General features: G+C 44.5%; 1 protein-coding gene across 2 annotated transcripts in view; it reads right to left on the reverse strand.

The window, feature by feature from the left end:
- Positions 1-17,300, reverse strand: part of LOC126194929 (origin recognition complex subunit 5) — a 158,084-nt gene that overhangs the window by 115,647 nt on the left and 25,137 nt on the right. Inside the window, exon 1 of one of the 2 annotated variants that reach the window (XM_049933311.1) lies at positions 15,267-15,373. The exons of the other annotated variant lie outside the window; for it this stretch is intronic. The gene's annotated coding sequence lies outside the window, so the exon portion shown is untranslated. Of the gene's footprint in view, positions 1-15,266; positions 15,374-17,300 lie in introns of those variants that run through there. 2 annotated transcript variants of the gene reach the window in all.

Consider the following 17,300-nt stretch of genomic DNA (forward strand, 5'->3'; position numbering starts at 1 on the left):
CATCTTGCAACACAGCGGTTGCCATAGCAAAAATCCATAAAATGCAGTTTCAGCTGCTTGGCCACCTTCCTTACTCACCAGAATGAGCTACAAGTGACTTTTTGTTCCCTCAGCTAAACATTGAGCTCGAAGGACAGAAATTTTCATCAAATGAAGCGGCCATCACCTTCATAAACAATTGTTTTGCAGCGGAAGACACTAAAGGTGCGATTCCGAACACGACCGCACACCGCAGACTGCACCGACCAGTTGCAGGCGGCACCACTGGTTGCCATTGTTTGCAATGTGAGGCATGCGGAACACGGCGGCAGCTGTATACCTGCTTTGGTGGCACACTGCATATCCGTCAGGAACCAGTAGTGCCACTGCCACCGAACCGCATAGCGACTGGAGACTGATTTTACTGGCTGATAATACCCAATTCAGTGAAAATGAGTTTCTTGGACTCCAATGAAGAAAAGTTAATTAACAGTGAGGCAAAATATTCTGTAATTTATGATGCAGGACATGAAGAATATGGAAATGTTTTAGTGAAAGATAACGTCTGGAAAGCTGTAGCACAAGAGTTAAATAAAACAAGTACATATATTCAACCAATTATTTACTAACAAATAGATCCATATGTGCATTAACAATTATTATATGAATATGTTAAAAAGGCAATAGTATATATGTTTCGTCTTACATAAATCATTATTTACAATCCATTGCTATTCACAACCCATTGTTAACTGCTGTCTCTTGCCACGCCACAGAACTGTATTCACTGAAGAAAATTTCAAAACCACTGCTGTTTAGAAATCCTCCAATACGAGAAAAGCTATGCATGTTTTTTTTTTTTGGCTGGAGGGGGGGGGGGGGGGGGGGGAACTATGGGAGGCCTCAACTTTCACGCGGAAGGTATGATGTGACAGAAAATTTCATATGAAAATCGGCAGCAGACCATGAAGACCCCAACCATGAAGCATAGAGAAGATGTGATGTCGCCGTGTCATATCATATGCCTTCCGCATGTCAAAAAAGACAGCGACGAGGTGCTGACGGCGGGCAAATGCCGTACGGATGGCAGACTCTAGGCTCACCAGATTATTGGTGGCAGAGCGACACTTACGGAACCCACCCTGAGACAGAGCCAGAAGGCCCCGAGACTCGAGCACCCAACTAAGCCGCCGGCTCACCACGTGTTCGAGCAACTTGCAAAGAACGTTGGTGAGGCTAATGGGACGGTAGCTGTGCACCTTCAGTGGGTTCTTGCCAGGTTTCAAAATGGGGATGACGATGCTTTCCCACCATTGCGACGGGAACTCACCCTCAACCCAGATACGGTTGTAAAGGTCAAAGAGGCGTTGCTGGCAGTCCACTGAGAGGTGTTTGAGCATCTTACAGTGGATGTGATCGGGCCCGGGAGCTGTATCAGGGCAAGCGTCTAGGGCACTTTGGAATTCCCACTCACTGAACGGAACACCGTAGGATTCAGGATAGCGCGTGTGAAATGAAAGGCTCCGATGTTCCAAACACTCTTTAATGGAGCGGAAGGCCAGTGGGTAATTCGCAGAAGCGGAACTCTGAGCAAAATGCTCTGCTAAGCAGTTGGAAATTGTGTCAGGGTCAGTACAAACGCTGACAGGGGTCCGATAGCCATAGAGGTGCCTAATCTTGGGCCAAACCTGCGCTGGAGAGATATGGAGGCCAATGGTGGAGACTTAACTTTCCCAGCACTCCTGCTTGTGTTGGCGAATGATGTGGCGGGCCTTCGCACGGAGCCTCTTAAATTCGATGAGGTGTTCTAATGAGGGATGCCGCTTGTGATACCGGAGCGCCCGACCTCGATCTTTAATCACCCCGGCGATCGCAGGCGACCACCAAGGCACAGTCCTCTGCCAAGGGGACCCAGAAGAACGGGAAATGGCAGATTCTGTGGCAGTAACGATGCCGGTGGTGACCGAGTGAACCACCGCATCAATGGCTTCATTGGAAAGAGGCTCAATAGCGGCAATGGAGGAGAACAAGTCCCAGTCAGCCTTATTCATAGCCCATCTGCAAGGGCACCCAGAAGAGTGATGCTGTGGCAGTGACAGAAAGATCGAAAAGTGGTCACTACCACACAGGTCGTCATGCACACTCCATTGGACAGACGGTAAGAGGCTAGGGCTGCAGATCGAAAGGTTGATGGCTGAGTACGTGCAATGTGCCACACTGAAATGTGTGAAGGCACCATCATTTAAAATGGAAAGGCCGAGCTGTGCCAATACACGCTCAATGGTGCTGCCTCTGTTGCCACTTATCCACACCACAGAGGGTTATGGGCGTTGAAATCGCCCAGTAACAGGAGAGGTGGCGGCAATTGGGCTATCAGTGCAGCCAAGACATGCCGCGGGTCACCACCATCCGGTGGAAGATACCGACTGCAGACAGTAACAGCCTGAGGCGTCCACACCCGAACAGCAACAGCCTCTAAAGGTGTTTGTAGAGGGACAGACTCACTGTGAAGAGAGTGAAGGACATAGCTGCAGACACCACAAGATCCCCTTTCATATGCTGCCCGGTTCTTATAATAACCCCGATAGCCAGGGAGGGCAGGGGTTCGCATAGCTGGAAACCAAGTTTCTTCAAGAGCAATGCAGAAGAAAGGGTGAAGGCTGAGAAGCTGTCAGAGCTCAACAAGATGGTGGAAGAAACCACTGCAGTTCCACTGGAGGATGACACTGTCCATGGCTGAGAAAGGCGTGAAGAGACTGAGGAGGCAAATTACGTTGCTGGGTCACCTGCCGCCACCAATCAAGAACCGACAGGAGCGATATCCATCACATCTGAGGAACCGCTGAGATTAAGGTCCTCAGTGGACGCAAGAATCTCCACCTCATCCTCAGATGCAGAGCTTGTAGGTAGCGGTGGAGTAGGTGCCACCACAGGTGCCTTGGTCTTCGGGGTCTTCAATTTCGCTTTCTAGCGCTATTCCTTTGGTTGCCCTTGCTGGGAGGGCTTTTTTGAGTCAGTCTCCGGGACTGAAGAGGATCGCGAAGCTCAACGACTGGCAACCTGTGGCTTCTGCAGCCACTGGTGGGTGTCTGCTGTGCCGCTGGTGGAACCTGGGAAGGGAGTGACCCAAGGGATCCCTTCCGAGTGAGAGAAGCCAAAGACGACTTAAGCTTCTCCGGCTTAGAAGTGGGGACTGGTGTCCCTGGTAGTTGAGGGGGTGCTGCTCCCAAGGTAGATGGTGCGGGAGCAACAGAGAGAGAAGTGGCCCCCACCGTCAAGGGGCTGAGAGCTGACAGTATGTGATGCAGCTATGGAAACTGTAGCAGGGGTGACAGTGGGGACATAAGATGACGTCATGCGTACTGGATGAAGTCGTTCAAATTTCTGCTTAGCCTCAGTGTAGGTCAGTCAATCCAGGGTCTTGTATTCCATTATTTTCCGTTCCTGCTGTAGAATCTTACAGTCAGCGAGCAAGGGGGATGGTGCTCTCCGCAGTTGACACAGATGGGAGGCAGGGCACATGGAGTATCAGGATGGGATGGTCTACCACAATCGCAACATATGAGGCTGGAAGCACAGCGGGAAGACATATGGCCAAACTTCCAACACTTGAAGCACCGCATCGGGGGAGGGATATATGGCTTGACATCACAATGGTACACCATTACCTTGACCTTCTCAGGTGATGTGTCACCCTCGAAGATGAAGGCACCGGTGGCAACCTGATGATCCCTCGGACCTCGGTGGACGCGCCGGACAAAATGGACACCTCGTCACTCTAAGTTGGTGTGCAGCTCGTCATTGGACTGTAAAAGAAGATCTCTGAGGAAAATAATGCCCTGGACGATATTTAAGCTTTTATGGGGGGTGATAGTAACAGAAACATCCCCCAGCTTTGTACAAGCGAGCAAGGCTCATGACTGGGCAGAGGATGCTGTTTTTATCAAGACTGACCCTGACCGCATTTTGGACAAGCCCTCCACCTCCCCGAACTTGTGCTCTACAAAGAACTGAGGCTTCAGGGACACAAAGGATTCCCCGTCAGCTCTGGTACAGACGAGATACTGGGGTGAATACGTTTCGTTGTCATTCATAGCCTTTCGTTCCTCCCATGGTGTGGCCAGGGATGGGAACAATTTGGGGCATAAATGTTAGCTTTAAAGTGAGGCCTCGAACTCTCAGAGACTGCTGGTGGCTGGCCACCAGCAAGAGAAGATGTGCCACGCTTCATTGCGTGTCATCCATCCTGATGCCACCTACTCTGACCAAGGGCCCTCCCCACGGGTGCCACCCAGCCACAGCAAGGGCCACCTGCAAGCATGTCCATTGCCGGGAGTCCTGATGCCCCAGGGAGATGGGCATCTACTCCTTGGCATACGTGGGGAGTTATCGACGCAGGCATCAGTAGAGCGATCTCCGTGTTCTCAGGGGGCTACAACCAAGAGGGTACATGGCGGCCCCATCACAACGGACTGGCTACTGTGCTGGATATTTGGTGCAATAAAGTCCATGGTCGTCACCTCCACAAAAAGCAACACTGCACAGTGCATAGTGGAAATTGCACCCAGGAATGCATCCTCGCCCAAGAGATGGAGAATGAGCGGGACGGCAATGCGACAACGATAAAGCTGGCTAGATTTCTCAATGCACGATGGAGAAAAAGCACCATATAAGGTGCTCTTCCCCAATTGGCTCATTCTGCGGAAGAATTTGGAAAGATGGGAGGTCAAACCCGAGAGGGGACCATCACAGAGGCCGAAACGTTTGAGACTCCTTTTAGTTGCCTCCTACGACAGGCAGGAATACCACAGGCCTATTCTTACCCCCCCCCCCCCCAAATGTGGTAGTTTCACAGTTTTTCCTGGCAAACATTTTGGTGGACGTATATTAAACTCCTTTGCGGCTATTTTCTTGCCCATAGCCGATTTCTGAAATATTATCAGACTATTTTCTGTAATTGCCGACATCAACGCTAATGAATTTACAATTTGCATCCACAATAGCCAACAGAACAATTGAAAAAAAAATCTTTGTAACTCAAAAACAGAGATCCACTTTTCTATGGTGTCCTTATGCGAACATGTTTTCCATCTATAGCGCCTACACAATTAGGTATATTCCATTTAAGCCAAAATTCTTCTTCAATACGTCTGAAATCTAATTCATTAGAAGGTGGCATCAACATGGGCAGCAGCCTTATTCTTAATATCTTCAAAACATTTTTAACAACTCTTGATATGCAAGATGGTGGTATACAATAGGCAAAAGATAAAGACCGGTAATTTTCCGCTGTGGCCAAGAATCTGAAACAAACGAAAACATACAGGTAATATAATTTCTATTTGTAGTTTATGTCTGTAAGAAGTGGAAATTTTTTAAGGGATGGTTACCAGAGCTTCGAGAAGAGAAGCATATTAGGAACAGGCTCTGCTGCTTCAAAAAATTCAAAAACAAAAAGACACGGACAGCTATCGTTCCTTGACAGTGTTCCACAACACACATCTGGAGAAACAAATATTACATTGACATCATTACAGACAACAATACAAGAAACCAAGAAGACAGTGGAGATCGAACTCGTCAACTGGACCTTTCGGTATCACAGGAAGAAGATACAGCAGAAACACATGCAATAGAAAATAGTGGTGAAACATCTGTGGTAACAAACAATGAACATTATGTGCCAGCACGGAAAAGAAAACACAGTAAAGTTCATAGTAATGATGATACAATAATAAAAATGTGGAAAGAAAGGAATAAAATTAGGCAAAAATTTACTAAAAACGTTTATGGAACACAAAGATGATGCTATTGACTTATTTTTCCATCACATCAGCACAGTTGTAACTAGTTTACCTCCAGTTTATAAGGCAGAAGCCAAAAGAAAATTTAGTACGATCATTTTTGAAAGAATGGCAGCACAGTGCAACACACATCAGCCAAGTGATAACAGCAGCCCTTCAACCTCCACAACTCTCTCACAAAGTCTTGGAACTGCAGCACAATCTAATAATGTATAACATTTTGTGGACTTACTTCAGCATCAAATATAATTTTTCCTTCTGCACTTATTGCATTTCTTAGACGCTGTGGTTTTATGTCATCTTTAATAAAACTGATCATGAAATTGAACTGTATTTTATTTAAATGACAGTAGCAGCACCTTAATTATTATCTGGACATATTAAAGAGACAGAGGCAGCACTGGGAGAAGTGCACAGACTTACAAAGAGATTATGTAGAAAATTAAAAAAATAAATTTTACAAAAATGTCTTCTTTCATTGTTGGGTCAGAAACTTTTTGACTACCCCTGTATGTGCTGTACCTGCTGCTGCAACTGACAGATGGGGATATACAAATCATGGCCTGCACCTGAATAGGAGAGGAAGGACAGATCAACTGAGCATCTTCCAGAAAGTGCATGGAGGAGCACATGAAAACAGACAAAATCCCTGGGCTTACTGGAGTCAGTGGGACACTTTTTTTAGCTTACAGTCAGGCTACAGAAAGACAGTCTTTAAAGAAAACAGAACTGAACATGACCATAATATATGTAGTAGTTTCCATAAAAGTAAAATTAATTTACTTCATCAGAACATCATGGGGCTGTAAAACAAGGTAGATGCACTTCTTGTATGTCTAGAAAAAAAGGTGAAAAATTGTGAAGTGAGATGTTCTGTGTATCTCCGAATATCACATCACCACAGAGACAGAAAATATGAATGTAAGGGATCACAAACTACCATCATTTACATGTAGAGTGAACATGAAAAGAGGAGTTTGCAACATATGTAAAAATTGGACTCAAAACTGCTGACAAGCAGTTTTGTGTGGATCAGAACCCACAGACATGTGCTTGTGAGTTGTTATTGCAGAATACTTTTCTTGTGATTGTTACGTCTACAGATTGCCTCTAGGAAACTTTATATCATTTCTGAGAAATCAGGATGCCTCTTCGAGCTTCCTGTCAGACAAGAAACAGTAGTGTGTGGAGATTTCAGTGTAAATTTCTTGAGAGAGCCAAACAGGGAAAATGAACCAGAATCATTATTTGGGTGTTTCAATCTAATTTTGTTGATTAATTTTGTGACTTTGGTGCAGCAAGTTTGCAGGACACAGATACAGAAAATTTATAGGCAGCACTCATCCTGAAACAATTAATCTCTACAGAATTGTTAAAGGACTCCCTGATCATGATGCACAATTACTTGACATAAACAATGCAGAATCTTTCAGCCCTCAGGCAGGGTCATACAAAGCAGTGATGCTTGTTAACGGGAACAGGATACAGATTTATAAGAGTACATTAAAACAGATAGTACGGGGTGAGGTTGGTTGGTTGGTTAAAAACAGGGGGGGGGGGGGGGGGTAGGGATCAAACAACACGAAAGAAAATTAAAGGAAAAACCACAACAACGACTGAAGAGCAACAAACACTTAAAAGGGGACAAGAAAACCACAAAGAAGCAAGAAACAGGTAGAAGAGGTTAAAACAAGAAAGCAGGTTACCATGGCCGGCAGACTATGAGGATAAAAAGGAAAAGCCAGCCACTCTGCAACACATTAAAACCTCCACCCTGAAAGCATTAGAGTTGAGGACACACACAGACAAAGGACATGTGATAAAACATAGAGAAAATGATAAAACTCGCCCTCATGAATAAAACATAAAACTAAAGTTGCTGTTGAGGCATTGTTGCCCAAAACTGAAGGTAGGGTGCTGGGAAAATTAAAAGTCCGCCGCAGAGTGGGTAAAAGTGGGCAGTCCAGCAAGAGGTGGATGACTGTCATTCATGAGCCACAGCGAGGCCAAGGTGGGTCCTCGTGACGGAGGAGGTAACCATGTGTCAGCCACATATGGTCAATGCGGAGCCGACAGAGAACCACAGAGCCAGCAAGAGGTATGCACAGAGGTCTTCCAGACATTCATAGTTTCCTTAATGGGACACAGCTTGCTGTGTAAACTGAGATTATGCCATTCTGTCTCCCAAAGCCACAAAACCTTGCGGTGTAATACTGAACGTAGGTCAGTTTCTGAGAAGCCGATCTCCATAAACAGTTTCCAGGTAGCCTGTTTGGCCAGCCTGTGAGCAAGTTCATTGCCTGAGATTCTGACGTGACCTGGGGGGTCCAGACAAACACCACGGAATGACTGGACCGTTCCAGGGCATAGATGGATTCCTCGATGGTCACTACCAAAGGATGACAGGGGTAGCACTGGTTGATAGCTTGTACGCTCCTCAAGGAGTCCGCACACAGGAGAAATGACTCGCCCGGGCACGAGTGGATGTGCTCAAGAGCACGAGATATGGCCGTCTGCTCTGCAGTGGAAACACTGCAGCTATCTCATAAGGAGTACTGTTCTGTATGTCCTCCATGAACATAGGAAAAGGCAACATGGCCATCAAGCCATCTGTGTAAACCACTTCATGGCCCCACTACACGTCGAGAATCGAGAGGAAGTGACAGCAGAGAGTCGCAGGGTTAACTGAGTCCTCAGGGCCATGTGAAAGGTCCAGGCAAAGCCATGGCCTATGTGTATACCATGGAGGAGTATGTGAATGGACCTCAAGTATAGGTAGTAAAGGCAAGGACTCCAGTTCTGTAAGAAGGGATCGGACACGAATTACAACTGGAAGTCCTGACCTGACCGCTTATAAGGGAGATTAATCACCATAGTTGGGAAAAGGAGACGGTAATTCAGATGCGCAGGAGAACTACAAAAATGTGCAACGTAACTGGAGAGCAATTGCTCATGCCTAACCTGCAATGGAGGGACTCCGGCCTCCATCAAGACACTTGTCACTGGACTCGTCCTAAAAGCTCCTGTCACTAGGCAACCACCACAGTGGTGCACTGGGTCGAGTAAACGCAAAGCTCAGGGTGCCACCGAACCATAAACCACACTCCCATAGTCAAGGTAAGATTGAACAACGGCTCTGTAGAGATGCAGCAGCGTACAGCGATCTGCAAACGTGTTGGTGTTGCTCAGGCAGTGGAGGGCACTGAGGTGCTGCCAGCACTTCCGCTTAAGCTGATGAAGGTGAGGAAGCCAAGTCAATCGGGCATCAAAAACCAGTTCTAAGAATCAATACGTCTCCACTACAGTGAGTGGATCATCATTAAGGTAAAGTTCTGCTTCCAGATAAAAGGTATTACGGTGACAGAAGTGCATAACAAATGACCCTGCGGCCGAAAACTGGAAACCGTAGGCTAGAGCCCAGGACTGCACCCTCTGGATGGCTCCCTGTAGGCGTCGCTCAGCAACACCAGTACTGGTGGAGCAGTACAAAATGCAGAAGTTGTCTGCATACAGAGAAGGTGAGACAGATGGCCCTACAGCTGCTGTAGACCGTTAATGGCCACTAAAAATATACACACACTAAATACGGAGGCCTGCGGGACCCCATTCTCCAGGATATGGGGTGAACTATGGGAGACACTAACTTGGACATGGAAAGTATGAAGCGACAGGATATTCTGGATAAAAATCTGGAGCGGGTCTCAGAGATCCCACTCGTATTACTTGGCAAGGATATCATGTTGCCAGGTGGGGTCATACGCTTTTCGTAAATCAAAAAAAGATGGCAACTAGGTGTTGGTGTCTGGAAAAGAATGTTTGGACGGCATACTCTAGGGACACAAGATTATCAGTGGTAGAACAAGCCTGGCGGAAGCCGCCCCCACTGCGGAGTCAGTAGGCCACGTGACTCTAGGACTCGAACCAACCCAACTGCCGACACACCATATGTTCCAGCAGCTTACAAAGAATGTTGTTGAGGCTGATGGGCCAATAGCTATCTAAATCAAGCGGGTTTTTACCGGGTTTAAGCACCAGAATGATGGTGCTCTCCCACCATTGTGATGGAAAGATGTCATCACACCAAATCCGATTGAAGATGATGATGAGATGTCACTTGTGGCCAGATGAGACATGTTTGATCATCTAACCGTGGATCCGATCTGGCCCAGGAGTTGTGTCAGGGTAATGTGCAAGGGCATAGAGGAGCTCCAATTTTGTAAATGGGGTGTTATAGACTTCACTGTGACCTGTAGTGAATGAGAGGACTTTCCTTTCCATCTGCCGTTTGAGGGTGTGAAAGGCTTGGGGGTAATTCTCCAACACAGAGGCTCAAGCAAAGCTCTCAGCAATGGCTTTTGCATTGGTAGATAACACACCATTGATGTTAATGCCAGAGACACCTGATGGGGTCTGGTACCCAAAAAGACATCTGATCTTCGTCCAGAGTTGGGAAGGAGATGTATGGCACCCAATGGTCTACACGTATCTCTCCCAACACTCCTGCTTCTTTCTTTTGGTAAGCTGGCGATCGCAGGCACGGAGACGCTTAAAGGCTATGAGGTGCTCCAGGGAAGGGCGTCGCTTATGCCGCTGTAGAGCTCGCCGAAACTCCTTAATTGCATCAGCAACTTCCGGCGACCACCAGGGGACTGTCTTACGCCTCAGGCACCCTATAGAGCGAGGGATCGCGTATCCTGCCGCAGAAACAATTGTGCTAGTCACCTTCTCAACCATCACATCGATGTTACCGTGTGGGGGAGATTCAGTGGTGACAGCAGAGGTTTCCCAGTCCGCCTTGTTCAAAGCCCATCTGGGCAGGCATCCGTGTGCCTGATGCTGGGGCAGTGACAGGAAGATGGGGAAGTGGTCACTACCACACGGGTCATCATGTGTTCTCCAGTGGATAGATGGGAGAAGTCCTGGGCTGCAAATGGAAAAATGAAAGGCCAGGTAGCTACCACGAGCCACACTGAAATTTGTGGCGGCCCCAGTATTTAAGAGGCAGAAGTCGAACTGAGGCAGCAAAGTTTCAACATCTCTGCCTTGGCCAGTAAGCACGGTGCCACCCCACATGGGGTTATGGGCATTAAAATCTCCCAAAAGTAGAGAAAGGTTTAGGGAGATGATCGATCAGTGCAGCTAATACATTCAGGGGTACTGCATCATCTGGAGGAAGATGTACATTGCAGACAGGTATTTCCTGTGTTGTCCTTATTCTGATAGCTACAGCTTCAAGAAGGGATTGAAGGGGCAAACTTTCACTACAGACTGAGATAAGGACAAACGCAAACTCCACCTGACACTCAATTCTAGTCGCTACGGTTCCTGCAATATCCCTTACAGCCTCGGAGGGGAGGGATCCGCATTTCAGCGAACCAAGTTTCCTGGAGGGCAATGCAGAAAGCAGCTGTAAAGCTTAACAGTTGCCGTAGCTCAGACAGGCAGTGGAAAAAACCGCTGCAATTCCACTGGAGGATGACATCATCATGAGACTGGGAAGGCATAGAACATTTAATGAGGCAGTTTACTCCTCAAGGGTCACCTGCTGCCACCAACTTATTGCCTGAGCAGTCTATATCTATTGTGTCTGAGGGTCCAGCAAGATCTAGGTCCTCAGCCGACACCAGTATCTCCACTTTATCCCCAGATGCAGAGCTTGTAGGTAGCGGTGGTTTGGGTGCCACCACAATTTCCTAGGTCTTAGGCTGTGTGATACGTGAGTGACAGAAGTGAGCGACTTCTGGATACGCGACACTCCAGCGACAAGCTGCAGCATCAGGCAAAAAGCTTAGGTGTTCTGCGTGCGAGCGACCATGTCACACTACAAGATGGCTGCTTAGAGCCAACCAGCTGTTTCTATAAAACAGCGTCCCTAACTTGTAGAATACTGTAGCTGGAGAGTAAGGCTACAGAATTAGGTTTACTTAAGAAAATAAAGCGAAAAGGAATGCTGTGCATGAAATTTACAAAGGGAGGAATCTCCATGCCGAATTTCGTAAATATCATCAACTAGGAAGATCACCAGACAAATTCTTCAAATACAAAATCTCATCAATAAATTAAATACAAAAACAGCCAATAAATGCGGAGGAATGGCTACTACATGACTAATTACACTAAATATAACCATAAGTACCCACATATTGATACCAATGTACAAAAGCTAGCTGTGGTGTAGGGGTAGTGTGTAGAGTTCTTGATCACGTGTTAGGACAATGTCAGGGGTTCAATTCCTGGCCGTTATTTTCTACTGACTCAGTTACAATTCTGTGTACTAAGTTTTATGTATACTGTTTACACTGCATCGGTAAGTATGTTTTTAAGGTCTTGCCAAAGAACTTGATCTTCACACATATCCCATTATATCACACACATTTAATGCCTAATAAATTACAACGAACCATGAAATGTTGCAGATGTTTGATATTGCGAACGTAATTCGTCAGCAGTCAATTACTCTAAATAGTCTGTAAAAGTAAAGCTTACAAAATATTTGGAAAGAAAGTCAAACGTTTTGTGTAATGATTTGTCTAAAAGTACGAAATAAAAAATATTAGGGAAACATTTGGTGCACCTCATTTTCTGTTCATGATTTCGAGCGCCATTCAAAGGCACGTAGAATGTTTCTCTGATCTACTTATTTCTTTTACACAAATCATTTCATAAAATATTTGACTGATTTATTTCATTTTTTAATTTCAAGTTTTATTCAGAAAGTATGATCTTTCTGACTCCTCGGTAGCCTCCCTAACATACTTTACTCGAAGGAAGCCTTTTTGACATTTAAATACTGCAACAATGTATCTTTTTACGTGCAAAATAGTTAGGTCTTGAACAGATGAAATTTTTGACACTTCATTTACATAGCTTGGCAGGAGCTTTTTGTGAAATATTTGAATTTTTCCTCAGCTTATTAATTAAGTTTTTATTAATTACCCTGATTACTTTCAAGCAGATAAATATTTTCATGCCAAACTACACCTCATGCTGGTCACTGATACCCTGTTTACCTGTTTCTCTCCCTTTGTTTGGCTATTAAAATTTCGACAAAACCTCATAGTGTAAGTTATAGAGAGTCTTGTTTTCGCTCTCCTCACGTGTTTACAAAAAGGTATCGAGTGTGAATCACATGATAAAGTAGTCCTTTCTGTGTGCTGTCATTTCCAAAATTTCCCGAAGGGCAAGAAAGGTTCAGACGCGCCGATAATATCTCAAGAATGAAAAGAGGTACCATTCCTGTCTCAAATTTAAATACAATTTAGATATATTGATTGCACTTCATACAAAATAATGTATGTCCTTAAATGAACTATACGGAAAGGCTACACAATGTGATTTTGCCTCTGCAAATTTTTAAAAATTTCTTGCAGCCATGTACTCAATTTTGTGCAACACAGTAAGTATGACGAATAACGAAAATAAATACAGGCCTTTATAATTTAAAGATATCAAGCTATAGGTTGCGGAAGAATCAAATTTTTTACCGAATAGTTTTCTTAAAATCGGATGTTAAGTAATTCATAGCTGCGGTCGCATCCGCTCCAATGCTTTGATGAGAAGACATGTGGCTGTCACTCTCTGTCACGCGTGCTGAAGTGACAAAATTCAAACATGTTTGAATTCAAACGTCGCCAGTTGCAGCGCGAGACAGGCAGCGACACAGATGTCACTCATGTATGACACTTCCGTAACTACACCTGCTGTAGTGTTTTGTCGCCTGAAGCTGTCACTTGCTTCTGTCGCGCACATAGGACACAGCCTTAGGGGTCTTCTTTTTGGACTTTTCTCACTGCTCCTAGGGTTTCTCTGGCTGGGAGGGCTTCACTGATTACATCTCCAGGACTGACGATGATCGTGAAGCCCTACGACCAGCTGCTTTTGGGTAATTCAGCCACTGGTGGGCATCATCTTCCCCATTAGCAGAAACCTGGGACGAGGGGCGGGGAGCGGTGAGGTATATGCAGAAATATATGTTAATGTCAAATTTAATTTACTCCATAGCAAATTTGTATCAATGGTTGAAAGTAGATATAAATAATGCAGATAGTAAGATCAAAACTGTACAAGATATTATCAAATGGGAGACAGAAATGACAGTGACTGATAACTTACTAGTCACAAGTATTTTTAACAGGCACTTTCTAAATGTAGCAGCAAAAATAGAATTAATTGGTTCAGTTGAAGGAGCAAGAGAATATTTCAAAAATGTCGTTACACAAAACTTTCAGCAGCTAGAAGCAGCACCAACATCCTCCACTGAAATTAATGGCATTATGAAAATTCTAAATATCAAAAACTCATGTTTGATTGACTACTTTGGGGTTCACAGTCATTCATAATACTATATAGGATGTCATATTCACCATTGAATGTAGAGAATGTTTATTTCACATTTGCAATTACAGCATTAAGATCACAATCAAGTGGTACAACAAAGATTTCGCTTTAACATATGTCAAGCATTAAAATCCTCTGAAATGTATACATGGTATTGACAAAACTGATCCATTTCAACGTAAAAATACTGCATCACTGAACAACTGCAAAGCTGCGCACATAGTAAAATTATGTATATTAGAAGAACTACTGCTAATGTTCATGCCCTTAACATGAATCACTATAAGCTGATATTCTTACACACTGTTTACATATGAACTGAAGCAGTTGGCATTAAAATATGTATTTTTAAGTCAAGTGTAAGCAATGATTAAATTAGGCCCTGTGTGAAATTCTACCTGGTAGCTTACCCTTTCATTACTTTCCCGCAGTACATGTTCTAGTATTTTTCCTTCTATCAAATGCCTCACAATTTAAAGCTTCACCTCCCTTAAAAACCTGAATGCATAGTGTGGTGTCACCGCTAGACACCACACTTGCTAGGTGGTAACTTAAATCGGCCGCGGTCCTGTAGTACATGTCGGACCCGCGTGTCGCCACTGTGTAATCGCAAACCTAGCGCCACCACATGGCAGGTCACAAGACACGGACTAGACCTCGCCCCAGTTGTACGGACGACATTGCTTGCGACTAGACCTACCAAGTCTTCCTCTCATTTGCCGAGAGACAGATAGAATAGCCTTCAGCTTAGTCCATAGCTACTACCTAGCAAGGCGCCATTTGTATCAGTGCTTATAGCTTACTAAAATTCAAGAGAGATGTATTCCAACAAGAGAATAAAAGTTAAGTAACATCTACGTACTTTTCTTCTTATTCATTGATAAGTCTCATGTTCCAGAACTTCAAGCCCGTCTGCGTTAGTTTAGCGTGCACCTAGCTACCTCATTGTGTCTATGCTGTATGAAATAGACACAACACATAGTACCTGATCACAATTATTCAGATACTTAAGCTTGCATTCCGCTGGGGATAATTTCAATGAGGCGTCAATGTCTGGAGGAATGACAGTCCATTAATGCTCAAGAGCCAAAACAGAAAAGGTAGTGGTGTTCGATACTGGGGTCTGGAGCACAATCAAAAACTCACCCCACAGGTGATCCATTGAGTTCAGCTCAGGACTCCACACAGACAGGTCCATTTCAGGAATGTTGCCATCGATTAACCTTTGTCTCACAGGTGCTGCTTCATGACGGTTAGTAATGTCATGCTGGTACAAATAATCAGTGTCACTGAACAGTTCCTCTACTGTATGCAGTACATGATGTTGTTGTTGTTGTTGTTGTTGTTGTTCAGTCCTGAGACTGGTTTGATGCAGCTCTCCATGCTACTCTATCCTGTGCAAGCTTCTTCATCTCCCAGTACCTACTGCAACCTACATCCTTCTGAATCTGCTAAGTGTATTCATCTCTTGGCCTCCCTCTACGATTTTTACCTTCCACGCTGACCTCCAATGCTAAATTTGTGATCCCTTGATGCCTCACAACATGTCCTACCAACCAGTCCCTTCTTCTAATCAAGTTGTGCCACAAACTCCTCTTCTCCCCAATCCTATTCAATACCTCCTCATTAGCTATGTGATCTACCCATCTAATCTTCAGCATTCTTCTGTAGCACCACATTTCGAAAGCTTCTATTCTCTTCTTGTCTAAACTATTTATCATACACATTTCACTTCCATACATGGCTACGCTCCATACAAATACTTTCAGAAACGACTTCCTGACACTTACATCTATACTCGATGTTAACAAATTTCTCTTTTTCAGAAACGCTTTCCTTGCCATTGCCAATCTACATTTTATATCCTCTCTACTTTGACCATCATCAGTTATTTTGCTCCCATAATAGCAAAACTCCTTTACTACTTTAAGTGTCTCATTTCCTAATCTAATTCCCTCAGCATCACCCGACTTAATTCGACTACATTCCATTATCCTCGTTTTGCTTTTGTTGCTGTTAATCTTATATCCTCCTTTCAAGACAATGGCCATTCCATTCAACTGCTCTTCCAAGTCCTTTGCTGTCTCTGACAGAATTACAATGTCATCGGCGAACCTCAAAGTTTTTATTTCCTCTCCATGGATTTTAATACCTACTCCTAATTTTTCTTTTGTTTCCTTTACTGCTTGCTCAATATACAGATTGAATAACATCGGGGAGAGGCTACAACCCTGTCTCACTCCCTTCCCTACCACTGCTTCCCTTTCATGCCCCTTGACTCTTATAACTGCCATCTGGTTTCTGTACAAATTGTAAATAGCTTTTCGTTCCCTGTATTTTACCCCTGCCACCTTCAGAATTTGAAAGAGAGTATTCCAGTTAACATTGTCAAAAGCTTTCTCTAAGTCTACAAATGCTAGAAACGTAGGTTTGCCTTTCCTTAATCTTTCTTCTAAGATAAGTCGTAGGGTCAGTATTGCCTCATGTGTTCCAACATTTCTACGGAATCCAAACTGATCTTCCCCGAGGTCAGCTTCTACCACTTTTTCCATTCGTCTGTAAAGAATTCGTGTTAGTATTTTGCAGCTGTGGCTTATTAAACTGATAGTTCGGTAATTTTCACATCTGTCAACACCTGCTTTCTTTGGGATTGGAATTATTATATTCTTCTAGAAGTCTGAGGGTATTTCACCTGTCTCATACATCTTGCTCACCAGATGGTAGAGTTTTGTCAGGACTGGCTCTCCCAAGGCCGTCAGTAGTTCCAATGGAATGTTGTCTACTCCGGGGGCCTTGTTTCGACTCGGGTCTTTCAGTGCTCTGTCAAACTCATCATGCAGTATCATATCTCCCATTTCATCTTCATCTACATCTTCTTCCATTTCCATAATATTGTCCTCAAGTACATCTCCCTTGTATAGACCCTCTATATACTCCTTCCACCTTTCTGCTTTCCCTTCTTTGCTTAGAACTGGGTTTCCATCTGAGCTCTTGATGTTCATACAAGTGGTTCTCTTATCTCGAAATGTCTCTTTAATTTTCCTGTAGGCAGTATCTATCTTACCACTAGCAATACATGCCTCTACATCCTTACATTTGTCCTCTAGCCATCTCTGCTTAGCCATTTTGCACTTTCTGTCGATCTCATTTTTGAGATGTTTGTATTCCTTTTTGCCTGCT

This window comes from Schistocerca nitens, chromosome 7, assembly GCF_023898315.1.
Source record: "Schistocerca nitens isolate TAMUIC-IGC-003100 chromosome 7, iqSchNite1.1, whole genome shotgun sequence".
In the NCBI taxonomy this organism is placed as follows: Eukaryota; Metazoa; Arthropoda; class Insecta; order Orthoptera; family Acrididae; genus Schistocerca; species Schistocerca nitens.